Consider the following 27,197-nt stretch of genomic DNA (forward strand, 5'->3'; position numbering starts at 1 on the left):
CAGCCACATGGCCAGCCTCATGGCCCACCCCTCTTGCTCCCTGGCCATCCTCTGGTCACCTCGGCCTTTCCTACCTCAGGACATTTGCTCAGGCTTTTCCTCTGCCAAGCACACTCTTTTCCCATGCCAGGTCTCAGATCAGATGTCACCTCTGCATAGATGTCTCCCTGATCCCCCATCTGAAGGGCTCCCCCCATCCAGTCCTTTGTTGCCCTTTGTTTGCTCTTTGCTCTTCATGGCTTTGACTACTCTCCAGTGCAACTCTCTCTTTTATGTATCTGCATACGTGGTTTCGCTTTTGCTTGGTCTTTCCAGCTCTCCTCTGTTCCCGCGGTGTCCAGTCGATGCCAGGCATCTGTGTAGTCAGCGACCAATAAATAACTTCTTATACAGAGACGTGAACTCCCGGTCAGAGGGTCGGGTTATTAGACCACAGCCCGGCACTGAGACAAGAGCCCAGGAGCCTAGTCGCGCCTCTGCCGTGGCCAGGGTCTCGGCTTCTCTGAGCCCCAACGTCCTTTTTCCAGCGCACAAATGGGAGGGAGCACTAGGTGATGGGCATCCCTCCCAGCTCTATCCCTACCTGCCGCTTCCTTGCTGTACTCTCGGTGGGAACAGGAGGGGGACCCAGTCCGCAGGGTGACTGGTCTCCGTGCACAGCCAAGGCTGGGGCCCGGGAGACAGGAAGCCCAGAGTCCTGAGAGGTGCCGGGATCCCTCCTCGGCACCCAATGGGTCCTGCGTTTTCTCGTCCGGATTCACAGGGGAGCGACGGGCCCTTGCAATGGCAGTTTCCTTGTGAGCTGGGCTGACAGTCCTAATTATTATTTGGAGAGGTTTGGGGAGGCTCGGTTAATTGATTACATATTTCCTTCCTTGACAGGGCATTTGTTTGGTCGTGTGTGCGTGTGTGTGTGTGTGTGTGTGTGTGTGTGTGTGTTTTCTTTTTTCTATTTCCCCTGCTAGGTTAATGTTCCTGGGCATGTTGAGTGTTTTGTGGGGACCATGGGACCAAAGCCAGTCATAACTCTTCCCCCCCACCCCCACTCGCCAACCCTGCCAGGGGCTTTCGAGCACTTTAATTTAACTTCCCTGGACCTTTGCTTCCCCCACGAGAGTGATGATACCGCCAGAGCCCTGCGATCTGAGGACTAATAGTGAAGCTAAGGCCAGTGTTTGTCAAGCTCTGACTGCTGTAAGCACTTCACACACGTTGACTTGCAAATCCTCAGTTTGGCAGGGGGGGGGGGGGCTATTACTATCCCCATTTGTAGGTGAAAGGATGAGGCTCAGAGAGGTTAAGTGACTTGACCAAGGTCACACAGCAGGTGAGTACCCTGCCACATGAGAGAGGAGAAGCAGGCCACTGGGCTCTCAGCCAGTGCTCTGTAAATGCCCCAGGAGGCTTGGCATATGGGGATACAGGACCCCATCACCCTTGGCAGTGGGGAGGGTTGTAGGAATTCTCTTTTTTTTTTTTTTTTTTTTTTTTTTTGAGAGAGAGAGAGAGAGAGAAAACATCAACAGGGGAGGGACAGAGAGAGAGAATCTCAGCAAGGCTCCATGCCTGACACAGGGCTTGATCCCCCAACCCTGGGATCATGACCTGAGCCGAAACCCAAAGTCAGATGCTCAACCAACTAAGCCACCCAGATGCCCAGGTTGTAGGAATTTTTTATTTGTTTGTTTGTTTATTTATTTTGAGAGAGAGAGAGAGAGAGTGAATAGTCTACATGGATTTTCTCATTCCAGCCTCACATCACCCCGGGAGACAGGCCGTGTGCCTCATGCCCCATTTTACAGATGAGAAGACTGAGGCCCAGGCAGACATGAAAAGAGACCATTCCAGTACCGCGTGTGGGGCCCTGGGATGGGCAGGAGGCCCGAGGCATGCAGGCGGGGGCTCTCCATGCCCAGGCTGCCCATATGCCAGGGTTGCAGAGCGAGCGTACGAGAGCTGCCTGGGTCTGGAGGCAGTGGGAGGGGAGGGGTCAGAGGCCCAGCCCCTGGAGCCTCCACCTGGGTGCTTGCTCTCTGCCTGGAGGGTGCTGTCTCCTCTACACCCACAGCCCCAGCTCCCCCCTTCCCACCTTGCCTGGGGGCCCTCCTCTGGAGATTCTGACAAGGGGCAGAAAAAGCCCGCTTTTCTGGCTTGACATGAGTGCGGTGAGAAGGCAGGGGGATGGCCGATATGACCCTCTGAGATCTGTGGACCCAGCAGAGCCCAGATCCACACCCGGGACCCATGCAGCCTGCAGGGACCGCCCAGAATTTGAAGCAGGTGTCAGGCTGGGCCAGGGCAGCCGCGAATGGCTGGAGCTCAGGCTTAGGGTTCCCCTTGGTGCCAGATAGCGACGACACCCCGCATTCACGCGGCCACATTGCAGCTAGGCTGTGTCTGGGCTCTGCCTCAGGGCCCCGCCAGCATGGGGAGGGGCCCCTCTCTCTGCTGTGACCCCTGAGCCGCCACCCTCCCCCACCCTCACCCAACCCTGCTCCCACCCCCAGCTTCTCCCCCTCATGAGACTTTGAGAAAGAAGAGATGCCCACAGACTCTGTCTGTGGGTCTGAGGTCCTCAAAGGGCTCCCAAGCAGAAAGGTGACTTTTGTGGCCTTCGTCTCTGTAGCCACCACACTAATTACGACAGCAAGCACTTGGCTGGGGCCGCCTGGGTGCCAAGCCCATGCACGTTATTGGTAAAAACTCACAGCTTTGGAGAAAATGTCGCCACTGGTCCCATTTCCCAGATAGGATAACCGAGGGGCCGAGAGCGCTCAAATATTTTGCCCCAGGTTAAGTACGTGCCGGGATTTGAACCCAGGCAGTCCACAGGTGTCCTTCCGAACGAGACCGCACCACCACTGGCCTGTGAGTTCATTCACTCATCTGAGCGCAGCCTCTGGGGAGGGGCCGGGCTCTGGGGTGAGGCTGGCCGGAATGGGGGGCACAGAGCTGCCTGCCCCTTCAGGGCCGTGGGCTGTGGGGCTGTGGGGCCAAGCACTTGCCACCCGTCCCGTGACAGGATGCTCAGCCCCACGCGGGGTGGTGTTCCATCCCCTGCCTCTAGCCAGCTGCCGAAGGCCTTTTTGCCCGTGGAGGAGGCTCGTGACAAAGGCTGGGTCCCAGAGCAGCCGGCGGGCGGGTGCAGAGGTCTGACGGCAAACCCAGGGCGCCCTGGGAGGGAGGGAGCTGATGAGCACCGAGCGGGGCACAGCGGCGAGCTGATAAGGAGAGGCTGGCAGGGGAGGGAGAGAGCCCGGGCTGTCTCTGCATCATTACCTCTCTCTGCTCTGTTTCTCCCCTGCTCGCCCAGGCTGTGATGCCAGTGGGGCGGGGACAGGCGCATAGAGGCCCTGCCGGCTGCTCCAGCTGATTCTGGGCCAAGTCGGAGGGGGGGGGGGGCCTGGACGCATCAATCCTCTCTGGATGCCACTAAATGCCCCCAGTCCTGCCCACGGCTGCCTGCACCTCGCCCTCTGCTCAGCATCCCTCTATCCCCAGCCTCTTGGAGACCAGCAAAACCAACTCCAGAGGCCTCTGTAAAACTTTTGAGGCCTTACCCTGGGGATCCCCATCGCTTTCTTTCCCTTTTACCTGAAGACATACACACAGTAAAGTGCTTCCTGTAGAGGGTCCAGCTCAGGGAATCACACACATGTACCCCGCCGCCCCGCCCCCGGCACAGATCAGGACGCAGCACATTTCCAGCGTCCCACCGGTATTCTTCCAAGAGGGAAACAGGACTCGAACTCTCGAATGAGCTTCGGCTAGTTTCTCCCGCCCTTGCTTCGCACGTAAATAGAATGACACCTGCGGCGTCCGGCTCCTTTCGCTCGGCGTGACGTCTGGGAGGTTCGTCTGCGTGGCTGCGCGCGTCGGCGGGTGACCCTTTCTCGCTGCTGCGTAGCGCTCCGTGGCGCCGATCGATTACCGTCTCTTGGTCCGTCCTTCCGCGCAGGGACGTTGGGGTTGTTGCTTCTAGGTTTGGCAAGGGCAGTCGCTTTGAACGTGAGAGTTGGGTTTCTCTCGGACGCGTCCCCAGGAGAGGAGATTCGGGAAGGTCGGGAAGGCAGGTGTTCGATTTCAGCGGAAGCAGCCTGTGTCAATTTGCTGGGGCCGCGGTAACAAAATACCACAAGCTGGGTGGCCGAGGACAGTAGAAATTAGGGCCCACGCTGATTAGGGCGGGTTCCGGTGGGCCCTAACCCGGTATGACTTCATCTTACTTTGGTTACGTCCACAAAAGACCCTATTTCCAAATACCAACTCATTCACGGGTACCAGGAGTTATAATGTGGACCTATATTTCGGAGAGACGCAGTTCAGCCTACAACACTGCCCCTTTTACAGCCCCACCAGCAGGGAAGGAAAGTTCTAGATGCTCTACATCCTGTGTGTTCCTGCCCTTGGTCCAGCCACAGGGGTGACTCCATTTCTTAAAGCAGCCACCGTGCCTCTCCCTCACCTGACTTCGCAGAAACGGCACCCACCACCCCTGCCTGTCACATCCCCCACAGTCCTTCCAGGCCAAACTCACCCATTTCTGCCCCCTGGGAACCTGCCCAGGCCAAATTCAGTAGGCCCTCCCTGGTCTTCAAACCCAGGGGAGCCACTGCGATCAGTTTCTTTGCCTAGAACGTTCCAGACGTCCACGTGGCTCCCTCCTCCGGTCCATCCGAGATTCTGCTCAGCTGTCACCTCTGCAGAGAGGCCTTCCCTGACCACCTTGCCTAACACAGCATCCCCATCACCACCTCTACTCTGCCTTTTTCTTCCCCCCATAGAATATATCTATGTAACTGCCCGGTGCTGTGATACATACTTCTAGGTTTGCCTGGTTATTGTCTCCCTCGTCCTCTAGAAATCACGGTTCCTCTGCTCTCTTGCTCACCCTCTCCATCCCCGGCACCTGGAAGGTTCCTGGGCAATCGATAAACACCTGTTAAGTAAACGAGTCAACTGAATCTATAGAATGGGGTGAGCAGCCGCTTACCCCCGGGAGGGTGGCCGCTGGGAAATGCAACGAGATCTCTCGCTTGGTCGGGTTTTAACGCAATAGCAACTAACTCCATCCATGTGGCTGTTACACTCCTTTCCTACCGTCTCTGCCACAAATCACCATAAACCCAGGGGCTTCAAATGCCACAAATTTAGGATCTTACAATTCCGGGGCTCAGAAGTCTGGAATGGGTCTCACCGGGCTAAGATCGGGGGTCAGTTCCTACTGGAAGCTCCGGGGAAGAACCTGTTTCTTTGCCTTTTGAAGTTTCTCGAAGGGCCCACGTGCCTGGGCTTACGGTCCCCCTGTGGCAGTAACGTGGCTCCCACCTGCTCGTCTGTTATCACCTCTCCTTCCCTGAGCCTGACCGTCCTGCCCCTCTCTGATAAGGACTCGTGATTTCATAGTCCAGGAGAACCTCCCCATCTCAGGATACTCAACCCCATCCGTGAAGCCCCTTAGACCGTATGTAAGATGCAGGGACCATCCCTTCCCGTTCTGTATCTCCAGTTCCCTCTTCAGGGTCTGGCGCACAGTAGGTGCTCAGGAACTTGGGCATGGGCTCCTTGAGAGCAAGAAGCTTTGCTGTCCATCCCCATGCCCCCCCTCCCCACACTGTCCTGGGCTGGCCCAGCAGGCTGAGCGACTCAAAGGCGTTTGCTGAACTGAGTGGACCTACTGGGTGCTGGGTGGGGCCGGCGCAGAGACTGCCTGGGTAGAGAAGTGGGGGCCTGGGGAGGAGTTCGGAGGGAGAGAGGAAGCAGAAAGCATGGCAGCTGGAGAGGGAAGAGGCGGCCAGCTCAGGCGGGGTTTGGGCTCCAAATGAAAGGGTTCGAGTTCGACACCCCCAGGGTGTCATGGAACTGAGCCTTTGTTAGAAATAATCAAGCCAAAACATAAGGAACCCTGAAGACAGGAGATGGCATGACAGGGTCACCCTAGAGGTAGGCTCCTGGCGTCTGAATCCCAGCCCTGCCACCCTGGCTATGGGACCCTAGACAGTGCCTCAGTTTCCCCCCTCTAACGATAATAACAGTACCTACCTTGTAAGAATGCTTCCAAGGCTTAAATGAGCTCAGAAAGCTCTTAGAACTGGCACAAAGCACCTGAAGCAGGAGTGGGGTGACGATTGTGGGTTAAGCACCTTACACGGACGTCAGCCATTGCCACACTCACCCAGCAACCTCTACTGAATGCCTGTGATGACCACGCATGGTGCTGGGCTCTAGGGAGACAGTGGTGACCACCCCCACATAGGCCCTGCTTACACAGGGCTCTCCGTTACCATTCAGGTCGGAATCACTATTGGTCCCATTTCAGAGGTGGGAAAACTGAGACCCACGCATCCCAAGTGCTTGAGGTCACGTGACTGGAGAGCCGAGGCGCTGGCATTTAAAAACCAGATGGTCTGCGCTCTGCCTGGACCCGGGTCCTCTGTCGCTTCCTGATTTGCATCCTTAGTACCCAGAGGCCTGGAACTCTGCCCTGCATCTTTCCGGAACACTTGGAAATGGTTCCGAAGCAGGGGTCTCTTGCCTTATTACAGCCATCTCGGGAAGACGTGAAAATTTGGCTCTGATCAAATTAGACCCGTGTTGTGGTCTAACTTTCTACGTTCACCATAAAGCTAATAAACTAATAAATTAGACAGAATGAAAATATCATCGGGCAGGACTGCACTAAAGTGTTGCCGTAATTACTCTCGCGGCCGGGGCCAATTTCTCAAATTTCGCCTTGGCCAAGTTTCCTCAGCTCACCGTGTCCCTAATAAGGCATAACTCACTCTATACACATTAAATTGACTTATTTATTTTAAATTACAGTGGAACTGAAAACCACCTTGATAAACCTATTCTCATGCATGTGCCTTCCCGTGAACGTAGCCCGATTTTTTTTATTTTGTATTTTTTATTTTTTTTAACAAAGACATTGTCTAGTCAGCCTCAGCCCGCCTGTTCCTCCTCCTCCAGCCCAGCCTGGATGCTGTCTCTTGCCACGTTCCACCTTTAGAGGCTTGACTCATTCTCTGGAGGGTAGCAGGTCATCCGTCTGTCAGGGACAAAGATGATTTACACCTAATTAATAGTGATAACGATACTAACATTTATTGAGTGCGTGTGACCGTGACTGTGGGCTGGGCCCTCTGCTCCGGGTGGAAGCCCCATAATACGCACGTGAGGGTCATCCTTCATGGACCCCACGTTGCAGACGAGCAAATGGGGGATCCAAGAAGGCAAGTGCCTTGCCTGAGGCCACACAGAGAATGACTTCTGGCAGAGCCATGACCAGCCGGGGCGATCTGAGGCCAAAGCCTTGGTCCTCACCCTCTGCCGCCCTATCTCTCTGCAAGCTTTTGCACAGACGCCAGTGATGCATCAGGCCCGGGAGAGCGGCTTGGAATTCCGGCTGCAATGAGACACATTTCTTGAACTGTGGGAGGCACTCATAGCCTGGTGGGGACCCTGGGAGTCCCCAAGCAACCACCTGGCCTGGCTGACAGAGGCGCAGGAGGGGGAGGGGCTTGGGCGGTTTATCAGAGGCCATGCTTGGTGGGAAATGGCCAAAGAAACAGGAGGAAGGCTTTCCAGTTGGGGGGCACAGTAGGGGCAAAAGCCAGGCGGGCATCCAGTGGCTGGAGTGAAGGCAGGGGAGTGTGAAGCACCGTGTGAGAGGGACCTCAGTGGTGGGGGATGTTTGCTCTGGTCCGTCCACACCCTAGGCTGACACAAGCTGGCTCACCTGGAACCACCTGGAACCAAGGAATGAGGGAAACTCTGCCTCCAGCCAGCAAGCCTGGCCACACTTGAATCCAGGGTTTGATAATGTTGTTCTCGCCAGAGATGAGCTTGGATAGACCCAGCAGCAAGGCACATTATATAACTTCCCTGAGGCCTCTCCTCACGTGTACAATGGGAGTGCTAGTGCCCACATCAAGGGCATTGAGTGACACATGGTAGACACTTAGTGTAGACTTGTTAGATGGATGGGTGGATGGATGGATGAGTGGAGAGGTGGGAGGATGGATGGATGGGTGGATGGATGGATGGAGAGGTGGGAGGATGGATGGATGCATGGATGCATGGAGAGGTGGGTGGATGGATGCATGGATGGATGGAGAGGTGTGTGGTTGGATGGATGGATGGATGGATGGATGGATGGATGGAGAGGTGGCTGGATGGATGGATGCATGCATGCATGGATGGATGGAGAGATGTGTGGTTGGATGGATGGATGGATGCATGGATGGATGGATGGAGAGGTGGGTGCATGGATGGATGGATGGATGGATGGATGGATGGATGGAAAGGTGGGTGGATGGATGCATGGATGGATGGAGAGATGTGTGGTTGGATGGATGGATGGAAAGGTGGGTGGATGGATGCATGGATGGATGGAGAGGTGTGTGGATGGATGGATGGATGGAGAGGTGGGTGGGTGGATGGATGGATGGAAAGGTGGGTGGATGGATGCATGGATGGATGGAGAGATGTGTAGTTGGATGGATGGATGGATGGATGGATGGATGGATGGAGAGGTGGGTGGTTGGATGGATGGATGGATGGAAAGGTGGGTGGATGGATGCATGGATGGATGGAGAGATGTGTGGTTGGATGGATGGATGGATGGATGGATGGATGGATGGATGAGTGGAGAGGTGGGTGGACGGATGCATGGATGGATGGAGAGGTGGGTGGATGGATGGATGGATGGATGGATGGATGGATGGAGAGGTGGGTGGGTGGATGGATGGATGGATGAATGGATGGATGGATGGATGGATGGATGGATGGATGGAAAGGTGGGTGGATGGATGCATGGATGGATGGAGAGATGTGTGGTTGGATGGATGGATGGATGGATGGATGGATGGATGGATGAGTGGAGAGGTAGGTGTATGGATGGATGGATGGATGGAGAGGTGGGTGGATGGATGGATGGATGGATGGATGGATGGATGGATGGATGGAGAGGTGTGTGGATAGATGGATGGAGGGATGGATGAGTGGAGATGTAGGTGTATGGATGGATGGATGGGTGGATGGATAAATGGACAGACAAACGGATGGAAGGATGGACTGGTGAAGGGATAGATAGATGCACCGAAGATTTAATAAGATCCTATGTAGAAGCCCCCAGCATAGTGCCTGGAACAGAAAAGTCTTTCAGTATTTCTGTGGTTGGAAACACAAAGTCTGGCCACGCTGCTGCCGGCCTCTCGGCTCACTTTCTGGAAGTCAGAGTCCCTGATCAGAAACCGAGACCCAGAGTCAGCCCGAGACAGAAGTATGACAGGAGCCAGTTGGGGTCCGCAGCCTGTGCCAGTCACCAGGCCTGGGCTCTGCCAAGCAATGATGCAGAGCAGTGGGGGTGGGATGCCCTGGAGACCGTGGGCCCTGTCAGAGCAGAGCTGTCATTGTCCCCTCCTCCTCAGAGCCAGAGACTGAGTTTCGGTGGGATCTTTGGCATGTTGCTTAACCCCTCTGTGCCTCAGTTTTCTCAGCTGTGGAACGGAGATGGTAAACGTGCATCCTGTAGTAACTGCATAGTCACAGCCACAGGGTTGTTAGAAGATTCGAGGAGCCACTGGGCGGAAGTATTTGGCACGCTAAGCGCTGTGTGTTCTGCGTTATTATTCAACAAATAGACATTGAACACCGATACGTGCCTAGCAGAGTGCTAGATGCTGGGGACACAGGTGGACAGATTGGCTCATGGAGTTAACATCAACGGGCAGCGCCCACCCCTCGTTCCGCTTTGCAGGACTGATGACGTGTCTACCTGAGGCAGGTCCTGTAACCCAGAGCCCCCGGTTTCCCATGTGTACAGTGCCCGCCCCTCCGGGTCTCGGTGAGGATTAAGCGGTAGAACGAGTGTGGTGCTTAGACCCAGTACCTCCTCAGTAAATGGTGGTTAGTCTTATTCATGCCAACTTTTTCCAGGACTGGCACCCACCCCTCTACTCCAGGGTCTAAGAACAGGGAGAGAACATTCCATCCTTCCCAGCCCTATTATCGCACTCCTCGCCACGGTCCCTGACAAGGCAGACACGCACTTTCACAGATCAGGAGGCATAAGCATAGAGTCAGCAACCTGCCCAAGGTCACGGTGCTTCCAGGTGACAGAGCTGAGAGGTGACCACAGGTGACCTCTCTCAGAGGCCCCCGCCTGTGCTTTTGGCCACTAAGCCACTCCTTAGCTCCGAGAATCAGGACCACCAGAGTCGCGCCAGGACAAAGCCTCGAACATCCACACTCATTGGAAAAAGTGAATTCTCACTGTTTGGTCTTGAATGGGGTCAAGGGCGGCCCCCTCCCCCCCACATTCTCTCTGTGCACACCCTGGCGGCTCCAGGACCCCCTGGTCCTTTTCCTTCCCCCACACAGGCCCTGGGTGCGAGTCCACATCCCTCCCCAGGCCCCTCAAGGGACAGCAGAGGACAGCTGGGTGACTTCCAGGCAGTGTGAACAGCAGTGCTAATGACGGTGGTAAAAATGAACAGGCAGCTTCGGGGCAGGCAGTGCGCTCCGTGCTGTCCGCGTATTATCTCACTTAGTCCTTCCAAAAGCCCAAAAGCCCAGAGGGAAGGTATTGTTATGGTCCCAGATTTGAAGGTGAGGAAACAGATGCGCAGAGTGGTGTGGTAAGTTGCTCAAGGTCACATAGTCCGTCAATAGAGGAGTTGGAGTTCAGAGCCTGCTGCTCTAAGCACTGCCGTATTTTTTTTTAAGATGGAATTTATTGTCAAATTGGTTTCCATACAACAGCCAGTGCTCATCCCAGCAGGTGCCCTCCTCAGTGCCCATCACCCACCCTCCCTTCCCTCCCACCCCCCATCAACCCCTTAAAACCCCAGTTTTTAAGAGTCTCTTATGGTTTGCCTCTCTCCCTAACTTTTTTTTTCCTTCCCCTCCCCCATGGGTCCCTGTTAAGTTTCTCGGGATCCACATAAGAGTGAAAACATATGGTATCTGTCTTTCTCTGTATGGTTTATTTCACTTAGCATCACACTCTCCAGTTCCAGCCACGTTGTGACAAAAGGCCATATTTCATTCTTTCTCATTGTCACGTAGCATTCCACCGTGTATATGAACCACAATTTCTTTATCCATTCATCAGTTGATGGACATTTAGGCTCTTTCCAGAATTTGGCTATTGTTGAGAGTGCTGCTATCAACATTGGGATCCAAGTGCCCCTGTGCATCAGCCCTCCTGTATCCCTTGGGTAAATTCCTAGCAGTGCTATTGCTGGGTCATAAGGTAGACCTATTTTTAATTTTTTGAGGAACCTCCACACTGTTTTCCAGAGTGGCTGCACTCCTATTTAATGCTAATGCTTATTTATTTTGAGAGAGAGAGAGAGAGCAAGAGAGAGCACACAAATGGGGGAGGGGCAGAGAGAGAGGGGGACAGAGGATCCGAAGCGGGCTCTGTGCAGACAGCAGAGAGCCTGATGTGGGGCTTGAACTCAAGAACCGTGTGATCATCACCTGAGCTGAAGTCCGATGCTCAACCGACTGAGCCACCCAGGTGCCCATTTTTTTAAATGTTGTGTTTATTTCTGAGAGAGAAAGAGAGCACAAGTAGGGAAGGGGCAGAGAGGAGAGGGGGACAGAGGATCCGAAATGGGTTCCAAGCTGACAACAGCAAGCCCAATGCAGGGCTCGAACTCATGAACCATGAGATCATGACCTGAGCCGAAGTCATACGCTCAGCTGACTGAGCCACCCAGGCGCCCCCTGAACTCTACTATCTTTGGTGTGCACGGTGTCCACACAGACATGAGCTGTGGGTCTGGAGAACGCCCAGGACAGGCCACCTGTAAAATGAAAGGCCTTCCCCAGAGCCGGGGGGTGGACGTGTTGACTCTAGATGGCTTTTCCCAGGCCGGGATTGGGGACCACCCCACACCCCACTGCCGGCACTGTCCCGGGTCGAGGCAAGCGTTACGTGACGTTGCTGTGGGCATAAGGGAGAGCCCCTGCCCCCTCCCCTCACGCTCACAGGCGGGTGGACAGTTACTCCATTCCTCATTCTCACTTTCCAACACCACCACCAAGAGCACATCTCCTCCTTACCCTGGCAGTTAGCAGAAGGGGCAGATAGTGGAGCCTTTGGTTGAGAGGGACGTGTCCCTTCAAACGCACCAGCCGGCCAAGACAGTGCTCACTTCTGGGGCTTTGTGTCCACTGAGAAGGGGTGTGTGTGTGTGTGTGTGTGTGTGTGTGTGTGTGCTTGGCTGAGCAGAACTGTTTCTGTCTGGCCTTGGTGGGGATCCCTGGTGCCCACTCCAGGACTCCAATTCAGCAAGGCTCATGGACGCTGCCCACGCAGGTGACAGCCACCTTAACTCTTCCACGGTAGGCTCCAGCAAGCACCTGGCGGTCCCAGCTCTGCCACTCGCTTGCCCGTTAGGTTTCTCCTGTAAGTCCTTCCTCCCATGGGGTCTCGCTCACAAACTGGGGGCACACAGTAAAAGGCAGTAAAAACCAGCCAGTAAACAAGTTGTTTGACCAGCACTGAGGGGGTTTGTGAATTAAAAAAAAAAAAAAAAAGTTTTAATTACATCAATGGGAAACTTTTGAAAACCAAGAGATCGCACATCCGTATCCTCATTTTCGACTTTTCTTTAAAAAGCTGAAGATGTGAGGCGCCTGGGTGGTTCCGTCGGTTAAGCATCCGACTTCGGCTCAGGTCATGATCTCATGGTTCGTGAGTTTGAGCCCCGTGTCGGGTTCTGTGCTGACAGCTCAGAGCCTGGAGCCTGCTTCGGGTTCTGTGTCTTGCTCTCTCTCTGCCCCTTCCCTGCTCGTGCTCTGTCTCTGTCTCTCAATAGCAAATAAACGTTAAAAAACTTTATTAAAAAAAAAGAAGCTTATGATGTGGCCTTTTGACCAGTTATTTCCAAATTGTAGAAATCTACTGCCATCAGTAGTGGCTGGATTTAAACAAGGGCATCCTGTCTTCATTCCCCACCATCCACCCACTTTCTGTTGTCTGAAACTGAATCAGTTAATATTTGTTTGGGCTACATGCAACCAAAACCCAAAGTAGATGCTTCTTAAACTAGATCAAAGGTTATTCTTCTTTTTCCTGAGAGGCCGTGTAGCCTGTCCAGAGCATGGGGGGTGTTCCGTGGTGTCAGGGGCTCAGGCTGCTTCACTCCTGAAGCTCCCCTGTGACTGGCTTCCATTCTCAAGGTCGCCTCCAAATCCAAAAAGGCTGCTCCAGCTCCAGCTCTTGGGAGCACATTCCAGCCAGGAGGACCAGGAAGGGGAAAGAGAAGGACACGCCCCCTCTCGAGGATCCTTCAGGAAGTTGTAGGTAGTACCTCTATTTGCATTTAAAGCCCATTGGCCAGAATGGAGTCACGTGGCCAGCTGAGCCACTGCTTCAGGGGTGGCTGGGAAATGTAGTCTTTATTTCAGGCAGCCATGCGTTCAGCTGTCAGGGGTTCTCTTACCATGAAAAGCGAGTAGCTGTTAACTTCCTTACACGGAAGGTAAGCCCGTGAAGAGGACACTTTGTCTTTGACTTTGTCTCTGAGCTTCTGTTACTTCATTGGTAATTTGCATACTGTCCTTCATCTTGTAAAGTCCGTCCAAGGAAGTCACAAGGAGATGATGGATGGAGCCGTGCCTAGCAAAATTTGTGGCGCTGGGTGTCAGTGCAGTGATTTCCAATCACATTCGTTCTTCCCCCCAGATGCCCACACGGCTCACTCACTCCCGTCCTTTGGTCTCTGCTCAAGTGTCCCCTCCCCCCGACCACCCTGCAGTTGAACACTTAAAACGTAAGCTCCAACCTCCGCTCCCAGCACTCTTTCTCGCTGCCCGTCTATTTCACGCACATATCACCACCCACATGCTGCCTCTTTAATGGCTTTGTCTGTGGCCGTCTCCCTCATCTGGGACTGGCCGGTCTCCCTCATCTGGGACGTCAGTACCACAAAGACAGTGGTTTTCGTCTGCATCGTCCACAGCTGCATCCCAGCACCTCCGTCAGGCCCTGACACGTACTAGGTCCTCAGTAAAAGCACATCGAGCGAGTGTACCAATGAACGGATACTTCTAGAATGTCCTCTGGGTGGGAGACACGGCGCTGGGGTGAGAGACCGAGCAGGGAACAAGATCCCTTCCAGTTTCCACATCCCCATGGCATCGAGCCTAAAGCCGCACACACTAAGATAAATACCTATTACCTTGGATGGGATCTCGGTGCCAGCAAGAGTCCGGGCGTTTTAATTTTGTTTTGACAAAGAGGCTGATGGGAGAGGCTGGCTGGCTCCACCGGCTCCCATCTGCCGGCAGCCCCAGGCGCCCTGGCCTGACCTTCCCCGCACTCAGCCCCACATGCTCAGGACAGTAAAACATAATTGGCCTGCCCTACTTTTTAAGAGAACCCAGATTGAAGGATTGGGTTTTTTGGTGGGCTGACCTGTTTAAGAGCCTTAAGAGGAGGCTGGGAGTTTCAATTTCCCCCCCGCCAAAGCAAGGCTGTTTTCAGCTCAGCTTTGATGAAACAGCAGGAATCGGGTTCGGCCCCAGGTCGCCCGTCAGCTGACCTGGATGGGCCAGGCCTCCTGCAAGGCCCCAGGCCTGGCTGCAGGTTTGCGGGGAAAGTTAAGGCTTTCTTCACTCAACCGGAGTAATTGGTCCTGCTCTGAAGCGACCCCCGGGGCCATCCCGGAGGAGAAGGGGAGCTGCAGGCCACTGTCTCGCGTTTCATCCTCCTGATGGACACTTGGGGCCCCACACACCTGCAGTTCCGCCCCAGCTCTTACAGACATTAGCCGCACACCTTAGACAAGTTGCTTGGCCTCTCTGGGCCTCAGTGTCCTGATCCGCTAAGCGGTTCGTCATTTGATCGCGCGGGGCGGCTGCAGGGACTAAATGAAAGAATTTCGGCTGGCTGCTGTGTCCATCTCAGACCCCGGAGAATATGTCCCCCAGTCATCTCCCTGTAGGAGGCTGGGCTGCTTGATGGTCGCCCTGGAGGGTCGACGAGGCTTCTGTGAATTGCAGGGCTTTGGTGCGCCGCCCGCCTGCCCGTCTAGGGGTCAACAACCATGTCTTTGAGCCTCTTTTCTGATCCCTTGTTCAAACTGTGGTTGAAGAGATCGGCCTCGGGGCCACTCCGGTCCCGTATTGGAGGGGGTCTGCGCAGGTTTGTCTCCGCGCCCCCCACCCCCGGCCCTGACCTTGCAGAAGCCTATATCACTCTCACCTCGAACAGCGATGAGCGTGGGGGTTCAGGGCCTCACCTCTGGGGCCCAGCTGCCGGGGCACGGGCCCCGTCTCTGACATCGTCTGGCCGAGTGGGCACCAACACGTTCCAAACAGCATCCCCATGCCTTGGTTTCCTCGTCTGTGAAATCGGCATGATGGCACGAATACCCGCCTCGTGGGATTGTTGTGAGGATTGGGTTTTACAGATGGGGAAACCGAGGCACAGACAATGACTTGTCCCGGGTCACTCAACTCAATGAACCACTGGTGTGCAGGGACGAGGCGTGCACCGTTCCCTAGAACCCTTGGTCCAGCGGTCCAGTCCTGCCCCTGCACACAGCGGGGGTCGGCTGTGTTCACCGAACAAGACCAGAGTGATCACTGGTGCCAGGAAGTGTGGGGAGCCCGAGAAAGGCTGCGTCCCACGCCTTCCTGCTCCTGCTGAAGGCAAGCTCGATCCTAAGGGGCTTGGGGGTCTCACCACCGCCCAGCAGGGAGGCAGAAATTTCTGTTAAAAAGCAAAGCATTCACGGGGCGCCTGGGGGGCTCGGTCGGTTGAGCATCCGACTTCGGCTCAGGTCATGATCTCGCGGTCCGTGGGTTCGAGCCCCGCATCAGGCTCTGGGCTGATGGCTCAGAGCCTGGAGCCGGCTTCGGATTCTGTGTCTCCCTCTCTCTCTGACCCTCCCCCGTTCATGCTATGTCTCTCTCTGTCTCAGAAATAAATAAACATTAAAAAAAAAAAAGAAAGCAAAGCATTCACAGGGACAGAAAGGGGGCAGCGGGCACAGACATGTGGCACCAGCCTTTCCGCCTCCCATCTAGCTGCTCACCACCCAGTTTCCTTTGTCTGGGTTCCCTTTGGCCCACTGCCTGCTTTCTGATTCCCCACCGTCCAATGTCTTTCCAGGCGGCACCTACCCCACACCCTGTGCCTGCCGGGCCTGGGGTGGGGCACGGGGTGAGGCGGACAGAAGCATCGCCCTGAACCTTTGGCCCCTCCCGCCCTTGCCTGCCTCCCCACCCAGACCCTGAGCTGAGCGCTGACCGTGAGAAATGGATCAATCAGGACTTGGAGGAGGAAGAGGTTTCCATGGCAGCAGCTAGAGGCTGGGGATGAGAGGCCAGGAGAGGAAGGGGAGGGGGAGGAGAGAGGGAGGGTCAGAAGGGGAGGCCCGGGGAGGGGGAGGTGGCAGACCAGAGAGTCAGGACAATGGGGTCCACAGAGCGGGAGTAGGGGTGGGAGTGGGCTGAACGGGGTGGGAGAGGCCGGGATGGATGGCGCAGCGACCCCCACCTTCCACCGACCGGGGGTCAAGGAGGCCAGAGCAGCAACGGCCAGTGAGCCCCCATCTGTCATCATCCAGGGTCCCAGGTACTCACTTCCCAGGGTCTGGGTAGTCTAAGGATCCCAGGCGAGGCTCTGCGGTTTTTCCTTTGCGAATGCATCGTGGGAGGATAAAATCTGATTTCTGAGAGGTGTTTTCGCACCTCGGAAACAGGTCACTTGCCGTGTGGCACCTGGGAAGTCACAGCGGCCATCCTTGGAGCACTCTTCTGGGCAAGGGTGAGGGGCCTTCCCCAGAGACCTCATATGAGCCTCAGAACAAAGGCTCCCCCGGATCCAGAAGAGGGTAGTGACCTGTCTGAGGTCATGCGCCCCTAGGAGCTTGAGCCAGATTGGCATGAGCGCCCAGCACCTTCCAGTCCAGGAGGAAAGGGAATGAAAGGCTAGAATGTAGGGGGGGGTGCAGCTCAGGGGGAGGGCAGAGGAAGATTAACAATGGAGGGGCCGCCTGGGGCCTCACCTGGGGGCTCACCCTCCACCGCCCACTGCCTGGCCAGACCCCTGCAGCGCTGGGGCCCCAGTTAAACCTCCTTAACTGCTCAGGGGCCGGGATTGCCAACCCACAAAGTCTGGGGCCAGGCAGGGCCTGAGGTGGGTCCTCCAGGCTCCTTGGACTGGGGAGGCGAGCTGGGGGCAGGGCTGAAGGGGGCTGGCATGTTCTGGAACTCCTCCTCCCCCACCCTTTGCCCTGCTTCCCCATTATCCCTCCCTCCCAGCCAGCAATTTGATTGGGAGCCACAGATGTTTTGCACCCACTGAGCAGTTTTATGATGGAAACCATTTTCGGATTGAAAGGGGGATAGAAATCGCTAATGGCTTTTCAAAGGCCCCAGAAAGAAAAAAAAAAAAAAAAGGAGTTCAGGCAGTTTCTGGAAAGAAAGGGGAAAACACACAAGGAAGAAGGTAATGAAACTCTCAGTGCTGAGGGAGGGGCTTGGCCCTTAGCGAAGGGGCTTTTCCGGCAGTCCCAACCCCCCCCTCCTCTCCCCCCCCCCCCCGCCCCCCGCTGCCTCCGTCTCCTTCCCCCACCCCTGCCCCCTGGTCCCTGGGTCTCCCCCATTCAAGACAGCCTGTTCGCCCCTAATTGGTGCCCGGCCCTAATGTTCTCAGGTAAGCCCACCACGTTGAGGCTGGACAAAGCCTTGACTGGCTCCCCAGCTGGGGAATGGCCGGAAGGTGGGGGCGGGGTGCTGTGGGCTTCCAGCCCCCAAACAGCAATTCTGACTCTTGTCCTTCTCCTGCTTGCTTGGGGGCAGGAGAAGTTGGCCCCAAACTCTCCAGCTTTGTGGTACGAAAAGAGCCCCGGGTATTTCAGGCTCGTTGAGCCCCCGACTCACTGAGGCTTCTGGCTGGGAGCGGCCGTGGCTCCAGAGCCCTTCCTCTGGGCCCATGCCAGGGGTCTGTAACGCTCTCACAATCCTCAAGGCACGCTGCAGAGGGGCCACCTGTGGCCCGTCTCCCTCCCGGGTCCCTCTTGGATCAGCAGGCACAGGCAGCCTGGCCTCTCCATCCTTGATCAGCTGCTGACTGCTGTCTGGCCCGGGGCGGGTGTCTCGTCTGTCTTTAGTTTTCTCGTGTATCAAATATAAGGCGACCAGCAGCCTGATTTGCCTGGACTGCTGGGACGTGGGTATTTCCGTGCTAAAAGGGGAGAGTCTTAGATGTAGCAGGGCTAGCTGGTCGCCCTACCAGGATGCACTGGGAAATCTGGAGCAAAAGTCCCAGGCTCCTCCTCGTATACCCTGTGCCCACGGGACACGTCCCACCGCGTAAGGGAGGAGAGTCTCCTTCCTCCACCGGCGCCTCTGCCGGTGAAGTCCCTGTGGCTCCACACCTGCCCAGGGCAAACGTCTCCCCAGTCCGCTCCTCTCGAGGGCTCGCTGGAGGAGAAACTCCAGGAATGGACCAAAAGGAGGCGAGGGAGTGGTTTCTGGGTTTCAGAATGTTCCATTCCCATCCCACTGGGGCTGAAACGTCTCTCTCCACGGGCAGCTTCCCCGGGGAATGTATTCATGACAGGTGGCTCGGGTCTTACCACTTTAGGTGACATTAGCCGAGTTCCCACTGAGTGGAAGGAGACACAACTTGGCCTTGATGTCAGCCTACGGTCTGGGTTCCACTTTCCAGGGTGAGCTTGAGTTTAGACTCCCCTGCAGGGGGCCAGGAAAGCTTGAGAATTTGTCATCTCAGAAGCGGGAGGACAGGGAGCAGGTGCAGGATGTGGTCCGGGAGGGCAGAATGAGGGGGACAGAGGCCATGCTCTGTGTGTGGCCAGCTTTGTGGCAGCCCCCATGGGTTGTTTTTTTTTTAAGTTTATTTGTATTTTAGAGCAGAGAGAGTGTGCAAGGTGGGGGGGGGGGGCAGAGAGAGAGAGAGAGAGAGAGAGAGAGAGAATCCCAAGCGGGCTCAGCACTGTCAGCACAGAACCCAACGAGGGGCTTAAACTCACGACCATGACATCATGATCTGGGCCAAAATCAAGAGCCGGATGCTTAACCAACTGAGCCACCCAGGTGCCCCTTGGTGGTTTAAAGGACCCACGTAGAGGGGCAAAATCTCTCCTCAAATAATGTCTACTCAACAGTACTCACTACAGACACACAGGTGTGCGTCTGGCCTTCCAAACTCTAGGTTCTGGCATTTGGGGTTTGGTGGAACCGATGGAAGGGACCACCCAGTGTGTCTGGTGGGGGAGGGTAAGATCAAACAGACGGATGGACCTACTGGGGTTGGAGAAGGACCGAGAACCTGAGACTTGGGGTTTGCTGGCCAGTAGCAACAGGGTCCCCTAAGAGCTTGTTGGAAATTCTGAGGCCCGGCGCACACCTACCAGAATCTGCATTTGAGCCAGACCCCCGGGGAGTCTTGAGTACGTTCGAGTTTGAGGCCTGTGCCCCCGCACCCTCCCAGAGTCTCCGTAGAGGATCCCATCTCAAGACAAGGCGCTTTCTCGCCTGTCCCTGGCCGCTTTCCCGGGTCTGCCGGTTTCCTCAAACGCTACCCCACCCGCTGGTAGCCAGTCCATTTCCTCGCACTGAGGGGTTCACGCAGCCACCCGGGGTGGCGAAGGAAAATCCAGAAGCAGCAAAAGCAGCTGGGAAGGGGGAGCAGCTGGGGCTGGGGCTGAGCAGGTGCTCACCTGGGCCACTGGGCCAAACCGACGGACCTGAGCTGCCCTCGGGCTCCCAGCCAGGCTCTGCAAATTGCACAGGTGCGAGGGAGGGGGCCTGGGCCCATCCCTGCTCTCCCCCACCGCCCCTGCCCTTTTCCAGAGAGCAGCAAACCTTTTCCGAGTGTCTTACTAGCAAACATCCCAATATAGCCCCCATGGCTGCCAGAGACTTTATGGCCATTTTTATTAGTCCTGCCTCAAGGCTCCACAGAGACGCAGTGGGCATTCTACAACAGTTGCCCCAGCATTGCAGGGGCACGGCCCTGAACTTGGAGAGTAAGCAGGTGTCTGAGGGAGGGAGAGAAAAGGTCTGGACCTCAGGGGCTGTGCAGCCAATGGGGGAAGCGTGGCAGATGTGCGAACAGTGAAACTTTATTACTTCCCACTTGAGATCTTTCCAGCAGGGGTGACAGGGAGCAGCGCTGAGGCAGGCGCTAGGCTAATCAGATTGCAGGGGGGGTGTTTAACCTACTTGCAAGAAGGAAGTATCTCCCGGCTCCTCAGAAGCTCCGTTTCCATGCAAACAATGGCTACACAAATGAAAAGGTTCTCTCCTCTCTTCATTAAAGCAAAGCCTCAAAGGACCAATCGCTACCTGAATCTGCTCCATTAGCCCAGAATGAGGCACTGTGTATATAAATGAAGACATCTGAATTACAAAATGCTTTTTAAATAGGGTGGATTATAAAAGTTTGGTCCTGACAAGTCTTCTTATTTAATTGGGGAGTTTTGGCGAGGGACGAGAGGCCACACACTCCTTTCCCTCCCTCCCCCCAACTCCCTCCCGTCCCTCCTTCCTCTCTGGGTCCAGATCAGGGAGGGTGTCAGTGTCACTGAGTTTGGACTTGATGCTCCAGTGGATGGAAGCCAGGGGAAAGTTCGAAGTTGGAAAAGGACCCGCCAGAGCTCGCTGTGTGATAAGGTCACTCTGGCAGCAGGGTAGGGAGGGGATGGCCTGGAGAAGCCTCGGGCAGCGAGAGCTGGCAGAAGCGTGGACAGGTGGAAAGGTTCCGGGCAGAGCAGCACCGGCAGAATGGAGAGAAGGAAACGACCAGGTGTCTGTGACCTGCCCTGTAACCACCCCCCCTCGCCTGAGAGATTAGAGCAAGAGAGGGCCAGAAGCACCTGCACAAATGCCATGCATACTTTTCTCAGAGAAAACCAATTGACCAGAAATCCTAGGAAATGTGAGTTACAGTAACAGCTCATCGGTGGTTGCCTGGGGCTGGGCAGCTGGGGGGTTACGCACGGACACAGGGAGACTTTGGGGGGTGCTAGAGCTGTTCCTTATCTTGATTGTGCGAGTGCTTTCAATGGTGTCCACATAGGTCAAAACCCATCGAATATGTAGCCTTTGTGCAACTTATTGTTTGTCAATTATACCACAAATCTTTTCTTTAATTTCTTTAATGTTTATTTATTTTTGAGAGAGAGAGAGAGAGCACGTGAGCAGGGGAGGGGCAGAGAGAGAGGGAGACACAGAATCCGAAGCCGGCTCCGGGCTCTGAGCCGTCAGCACAGAGCCCGACACGGGGCTCGAACCCACGGACCGTGAGATCATGACCTGAGCTGAAGTCGGACACTTAAACGACTGAGCCACCCCGGGCGCCCCTAAACCACAATGAATCTATAAATGAAAACAAATATTTTTTAAGAGGCACAGATCCCAGGAACCTGTAGTACAGGGACAACCTAACCTGACACGCTGCTCTACCCCTAGGACGTGGCGAGATGAGACTGATGTTTCTCATGATGACCTTGATCCTAGGGCAGCTGCATGAATGTCCAGCGCTCTTCTTCCAAGAAGCTGGGAGGCATAGGTGCAGGCTGGATGGAAAGGATGTTGTTACAGTGTTGCTGTTGAAAACGGTGGCCGTGTATGCCCTGCTTCGTACTCGACACCGCAAACCGTGCCTGGGATCTGGGAGGCACTTAATAATTTGTTTAAAAATTTAATCATTTGGGGCACCCGCGTGGCTCAGTTGGTTAAGCATCTGACGCTTGATCTCCGCCACGGTTCGTGAGTTTGGGCCCTGCATCGGGCTCTGTGCTGACAGTGCAGAGCCTGCCTGGGACTCTCTCCCTCTCCCTCTCTCTCTGCCCCTCCCCTGCTCGTTCCCTCTCTCCCTCAAGATAAATAAATACACTTTAAAAATGTAATCATTTAACGGTGGAGGGGGAAGAATCTGACAAGCGCCTGCCACCCACCAGGCTCTGCTCTAAGTATACTTGGGTCCAGCTCATTCATTCAGGCTTCCTTTTGCTGTCAGCCAAAGTCCCTCGCCCGACCACATGATTCCCCAGCGATACAGGACGGGGAAACTCGGAGATGCATTCGGATTGCTCCCAGTCCTGCCCCCTGTTCCACGTCCACCACCTCCATTCTGTGAGAATCTGGGATTCTTCCCAGTGGAGAGACAAAGCGCGCAAAGGAGAGGCGAGCGGAGGCTGTGAAGTCGGGTCAGGTGTGGAGAATGTGAGCACAACTTGTTCAGGGAGCCGCCGTCAGGGGAATTAAGGGGCCCACTGGAAGCTGGAGGGAGGGAATTTAGGAAAATAAAAGGCCATCCTGTTCCTCCCAGCAGGGAGGAAGCAGATGGTTCTCATTACCTGGAGAGTGGTAGGGCCCAGAATAGAAACGCACTGAAGAGCCGTGGAGGCGAATCCTGGCAACCAGGGAGCCTGGATTCACCTGCCAGTTGGTAAAGGAAGATCCGAGGAGCAGCCAGGGATGGGGCGATGGGGCCCGAAGACCAGTCTTCAGCTCTTGCTTCCAAATCATGGCACCCACCTGCTTACTCTCTGGCCTCGGTCCTGTTACCTCTTGGGTGGGTGCCTCAGTTTCCTCATCTGTACAAGGTAGGGATGATAAGATGATGATTGCTCTCTAGTATATTTGGGCATACTTTGTGTACTGCGTGACAGCAAGGTCCCGTCGAGGATTCGGTAAGATGCGGAAAAAGGCTTAGCATAACTCCTCTCGGGAGAAAATTACCCTGTGATCCCACAAGACCGGTATGATCACACCCATTTATCAGATGGAGAAATCCAAGCTCAGAGAAGCCAAACGAGCTTGTCCAACCTCACACAGCTAGTTGGGTGCAGAGCCCAGACTAGTCCGAGGGCACCCACCTCCTGGCCTAGACTGCTTCCGCCGCCTTCATCCGTACGGTGGCTCTTCCCTGAGCACCCACCGCGTGGCCAGGCTCACGTTCAAGGAGCTTCTATGCTTCCCTGGGAGGGAGGACAGACAGGCAACAATGTAGCGTGTTGTGGACAGGTAGGTGCCCCCAGGCATGCAGCCTTGGCACAGGGAGTAGGCAGTCAGGGCAGCCTGCCTGGAAGAGGTGGCATTCGATGTAGAACCTGAGGATTGCGGTACGTAGTGATTCTAGTCCATTGGTCTCTCGCGCCGTGTCAGCTCTGAGCTAAACCCAACTCTCTGATGGGGTGAGATCACAGGTGGGGAAAGTCAGACCCAGCTGCTGGGCTTTGAAAGATGGCTAGAGGCTTGCCATGTGGCCAAGAGAGGAAGACGGGTCCAAGCAGAGGGAACAGCCCAGGCAAAGGCGGGGGAGCAGGAACCAAGTCCTTGGCATCTCTGCATCGGCCGCTCGGCCCCTAGGCTCGGCACGAGGCATGACACACAGTAGGTGCACATACTCGTGCTAGCCCTCGGCCTGACCCAGGGACCAGCCCTTGCATGGCCTAACCCGAACTCCGGCGGCCCCCGGGGACAGCCAGCGGGGCCCCCACTATCTGGGTCTCCAGTTTCTCAAAAACAAAATTACATGGCTTTCGAAGCTGCTGTCAGTGTTGGTAAACTCCAGCCGCTAAACTGCATTACACTGATTTTGCCAGAAACCTTTGCAGTTATTAATAGTTTATTGATCGGAGCCCAACGCTGATGAGAGTTGGTGTTCTTACCCCAGCCCCCTCGGGGCCCCGCTATCTGTGCAAGGCCTTTTATGCAGCATGCAGATCAATGCCGCTCAAATCTGGGGAGAGGGCATCTCTGGGCTGCTTAATCCACTTTAGAAGGACGGCACTGAGCGCACAAGCTCGGATGAGGCGTTGGGTCCAAATCAAAGCAGCTCCCTGGAAGCCCTGGGGTCCGCAGGTAAGAATTAGACTCCGTGCCTGCTCTCCAGCACAGGGGGAGACGGGGTTCTCCGTGCTCGCCCCAGGCCACCCATTTACTGAATGTTGACTGAGTACCTACCATGATGGCAAGTGCCCCACGAGGCCGTGGGACATGCCGGCGACCCAGACAGGGGCACACCCTACCTTCACAGAGCTTACCGTGCGTGGCAGGGGAGGAGGGTGATCGAGAGTCACAGAGGAAAGTCATCAAGTTACAGTTTGGACCAGTACTGCTGTATCAGTCAGCTGTTGCCACATAACAAGCCATCCCAAGCCTGGATGGACGTCAAGCGACAACCATGAATGATTGCTCATGAGTCGGGGCTGGCTAGGCTCACTGTTGAGTGTGACCTTGGCTGGAAAGGCTGGGCCAGCTGGGGTCTCTTTCCGTGTCTCCATGCGCTCTTGTCCACATCAGAGGCTTGTTCTCAGGAAGAAGCAGGGAAAGGGAGAGAGAGTGAGAGGGGGAGGTGGGGCTACAGAGAGAGAGAGAGAGAGAGAGTTCTTTTGAGACTTAGGCTTGGGATTTGTACACCATCACTTCCGACCTTATGACCCGCAAGTCATAAGGCCAAGGATAGGGAAAGAGACTCCACTCCTAGGTAGGAGAAACTATCGAGGCTGTTTGCAAGAGGCATGGATGCAGGGAGGCTATTAATCAGGGCCACCAATGCCACCAATTCCCCACACCCACCTGGTCCGGGTGGTGGCTAAGAAAGCGACCGTTCCTTTGTAATCGGAAGGATGCAGCCAGGGAAAGAAAATGAAGCAGCCCCAGGAAGAGAGAACATTGCAAGCGAAAGCACTGAATCAAACAAGGCACTGGGCTAAATGCACCTGTAAGGGTCACCTCTGAGGGGTCCTGGATAGGAACCTGGAACGGAAAAAGGACATTAGTGGAAAAACTGGGGAAATCCGGAAGGAGTCTGGGCTTGAGGTAACAGTGATGTATCAGTGTTGGTTTCTTAGTCTGACAGCTGTACCGTGGTCTTGGAACAGGTTAACCATGGGGGAAATCGGGTGAGGGATGGGCGAGAATGCTCTATTGTCTGGGCAACTTTTGTGTAAATCTAAAACGATTCCAAAATTAAGTCTATTTTTTAAGAAGGCACTTGGCGCATGAGAGGAATGGAAAGACAGAAAGCCATCGTAGCTAGAGGAGGACGAGGCTAAGAGGTCGCTGGAGATGTGGCAGGAAGCAGCCACGCTGGCCTGGTTGGCCAAGATAAGGATTCCCGTCTTCATCTGAAGAGCCCAGAGAAGTCTCCCAAGGACTTTAGGCAGGGGAGTGCCATTAATTCCGTTTGCATTTGCAAAGATCTGGGTTCTACCTGCAGAACGGATCTGAGGAAGATTAGCAAAACCAGTTGGCCATCCGGCCCTCCTTCTAGGTGAACAAAGATGGTGGCCGTGGGGCTGGAGGGAGGTGGATACAATCCAGGATGCATTTAGGAGATAGAGCAGGACCAGGACGTGCTCAAGTCCCTGAGTGGTGGCGGAGGTGGACGGTGGTGCCCAGCAGCAGGACCGGGACCCGCTGGGAGAGCTAAGGAGCCCCGTGAAGGACCACACGAGTCTGTAGAAACAGTCCCAAGTGGGAAGCCGCTTTCTTCACAAGGCGCCAGTCCAGGCGTCACGTCTTCGACCACCTGTGCTGTGTCATCTACATGAGTCGCCCACACACACCGCTTATGTTCCTGTCACCTGAGCGTGCCATCAGCGGAGCAATGGCCTAAACATGTCACCTGTGCTGCTGTCACATAAACGCATCTGCGTGTGTCCCCCACATGGCGGTTACCTGCGCGTCTCCACCTGCGTGCCCGCCATGTCACTGTTACCTTCTTACATCACCTGGGCGCCTGCCAGCTACGCGCGTCTCCTGAGCCTGTGTCTTTATGGGGCTGTCCCCTGAGCGTGTTGCCTGCACACAAGTCACTCAAGCAGGTCGGCCCTATAACTGATCCCTATGAGTGTCACCTAAATATGTCACTCCAGGCGACTGTGGCTCAGCACCAGTGCCTGTAGAGGGGCTGATTTTCCAGTCTAGCCGGGTTACAAACAAAGGAAATCGCTCCCAAGGGAAGACAGGCCCCTGCTGTTCCCATCCACGTGGTGCCCCCCTGAGCACGGAAGGGAGGGAAGGAGGGCAGCCTTCTCCCCGCAAAGTTTCCCTGGTGAGAAGCTCCTGTTCTCTCTGAGTCCTTTTATGACAGTCGGTAGACCAGATGTCAACCTCTGCGCATTCTATGTAAATGAAGGTGTTTGTTTATGCTAATGCGTGCTGGCTCAGAGCAGAGCCAGCAGCAGGAACCCAGGCTGAGAGCCCAGGTGTGGGGGGCAAGGTGCAGGGAGGTGGGGGACACTGAGTCAGGAGGGAACCGGAGCTCGGAGGCAAAGCTGGGGGGGGGGGTGGTGGCAGCTGACATAAGGGAAGAAAGGGAATCTGAGGTTAGACTGCCCAGCAGAAGCAGATCGCAGCAGGCGGCTTCGCTGAGTGGGGTGGAAATGTGTCCACGAGGGGGTGGGAACAAAGAGTTGGATTGAAGGAACCCCCTTCTGGGGTGGGGGGGGAGGGGGGGGCGGGGCGGGACCCACACCCAGAGCTTGTGCTCTTAGCCACCGCCCTCACCTTCCCCGGCCGGGGCCTCTCTGATCAGACCGAGGGGCCAATTTGGTGGGTAGGGTGCCACGCTGGCCCTTTACTACGGCTGCCGTGACCGTGACCTTGACCGTGAGCGTCTTCCTGTGTCGTGCTGTGGTGCAAGGACCTCTGAGACGGAGACCCCGCTTCTTCTGAGGTGTGGCCAGAAGAGGCTGTCCTTCGGCCGCATGATTAGGCCCAGAGAAGGTTGGCACTTGCCAGAGAACCCCCCAGGTTTCCCTGACCCAGCAGCGGGCGGCCTCCAGGTCAAGGCTCCCTCCTGACGACCTCAGGCAGGACCAGCTGCTCCCTGCTGTGTGCTCAGAGAGGCCCCCCCTTTTCCACATGCCTGGCAGTGCGGCTGCCTCCCTGCCTCCTTGTCCCCCAGGACAGGGGCTCCTTGGAGATGAGAAGTTGGCTGTGTTTCTTCTCAAGCCCCCAAGACTGGGCGTGAAGGGACAGCAAAGGCAGTGTGGGAAGAGGAATTCAAATTCCCATCCTGGCTCTTATGAGCCATATTGCTGGGGTGGGGGGGAGCTACCCGTGCCCCCTCTGGAGCCTCAGTTTCCATGCTTATGAGACGGGAATGGCGATCCTCTGTGGAGGGCTGAGTGATGTGATGCCCTAGGGCAGTGTTGAGCCTGTACCACACGCCGGTCCTACTCGGG

General features: G+C 55.6%; 1 protein-coding gene across 2 annotated transcripts in view; it reads left to right on the forward strand.

Annotated features, from left to right (window-relative positions):
* IGSF21 (immunoglobin superfamily member 21) overlaps positions 1 to 27,197 on the forward strand; it is a 232,464-nt gene that overhangs the window by 168,451 nt on the left and 36,816 nt on the right. The window lies entirely within an intron of this gene.

Source organism: Panthera tigris, chromosome C1 (assembly GCF_018350195.1).
Source record: "Panthera tigris isolate Pti1 chromosome C1, P.tigris_Pti1_mat1.1, whole genome shotgun sequence".
NCBI classification, from domain to species: Eukaryota; Metazoa; Chordata; class Mammalia; order Carnivora; family Felidae; genus Panthera; species Panthera tigris.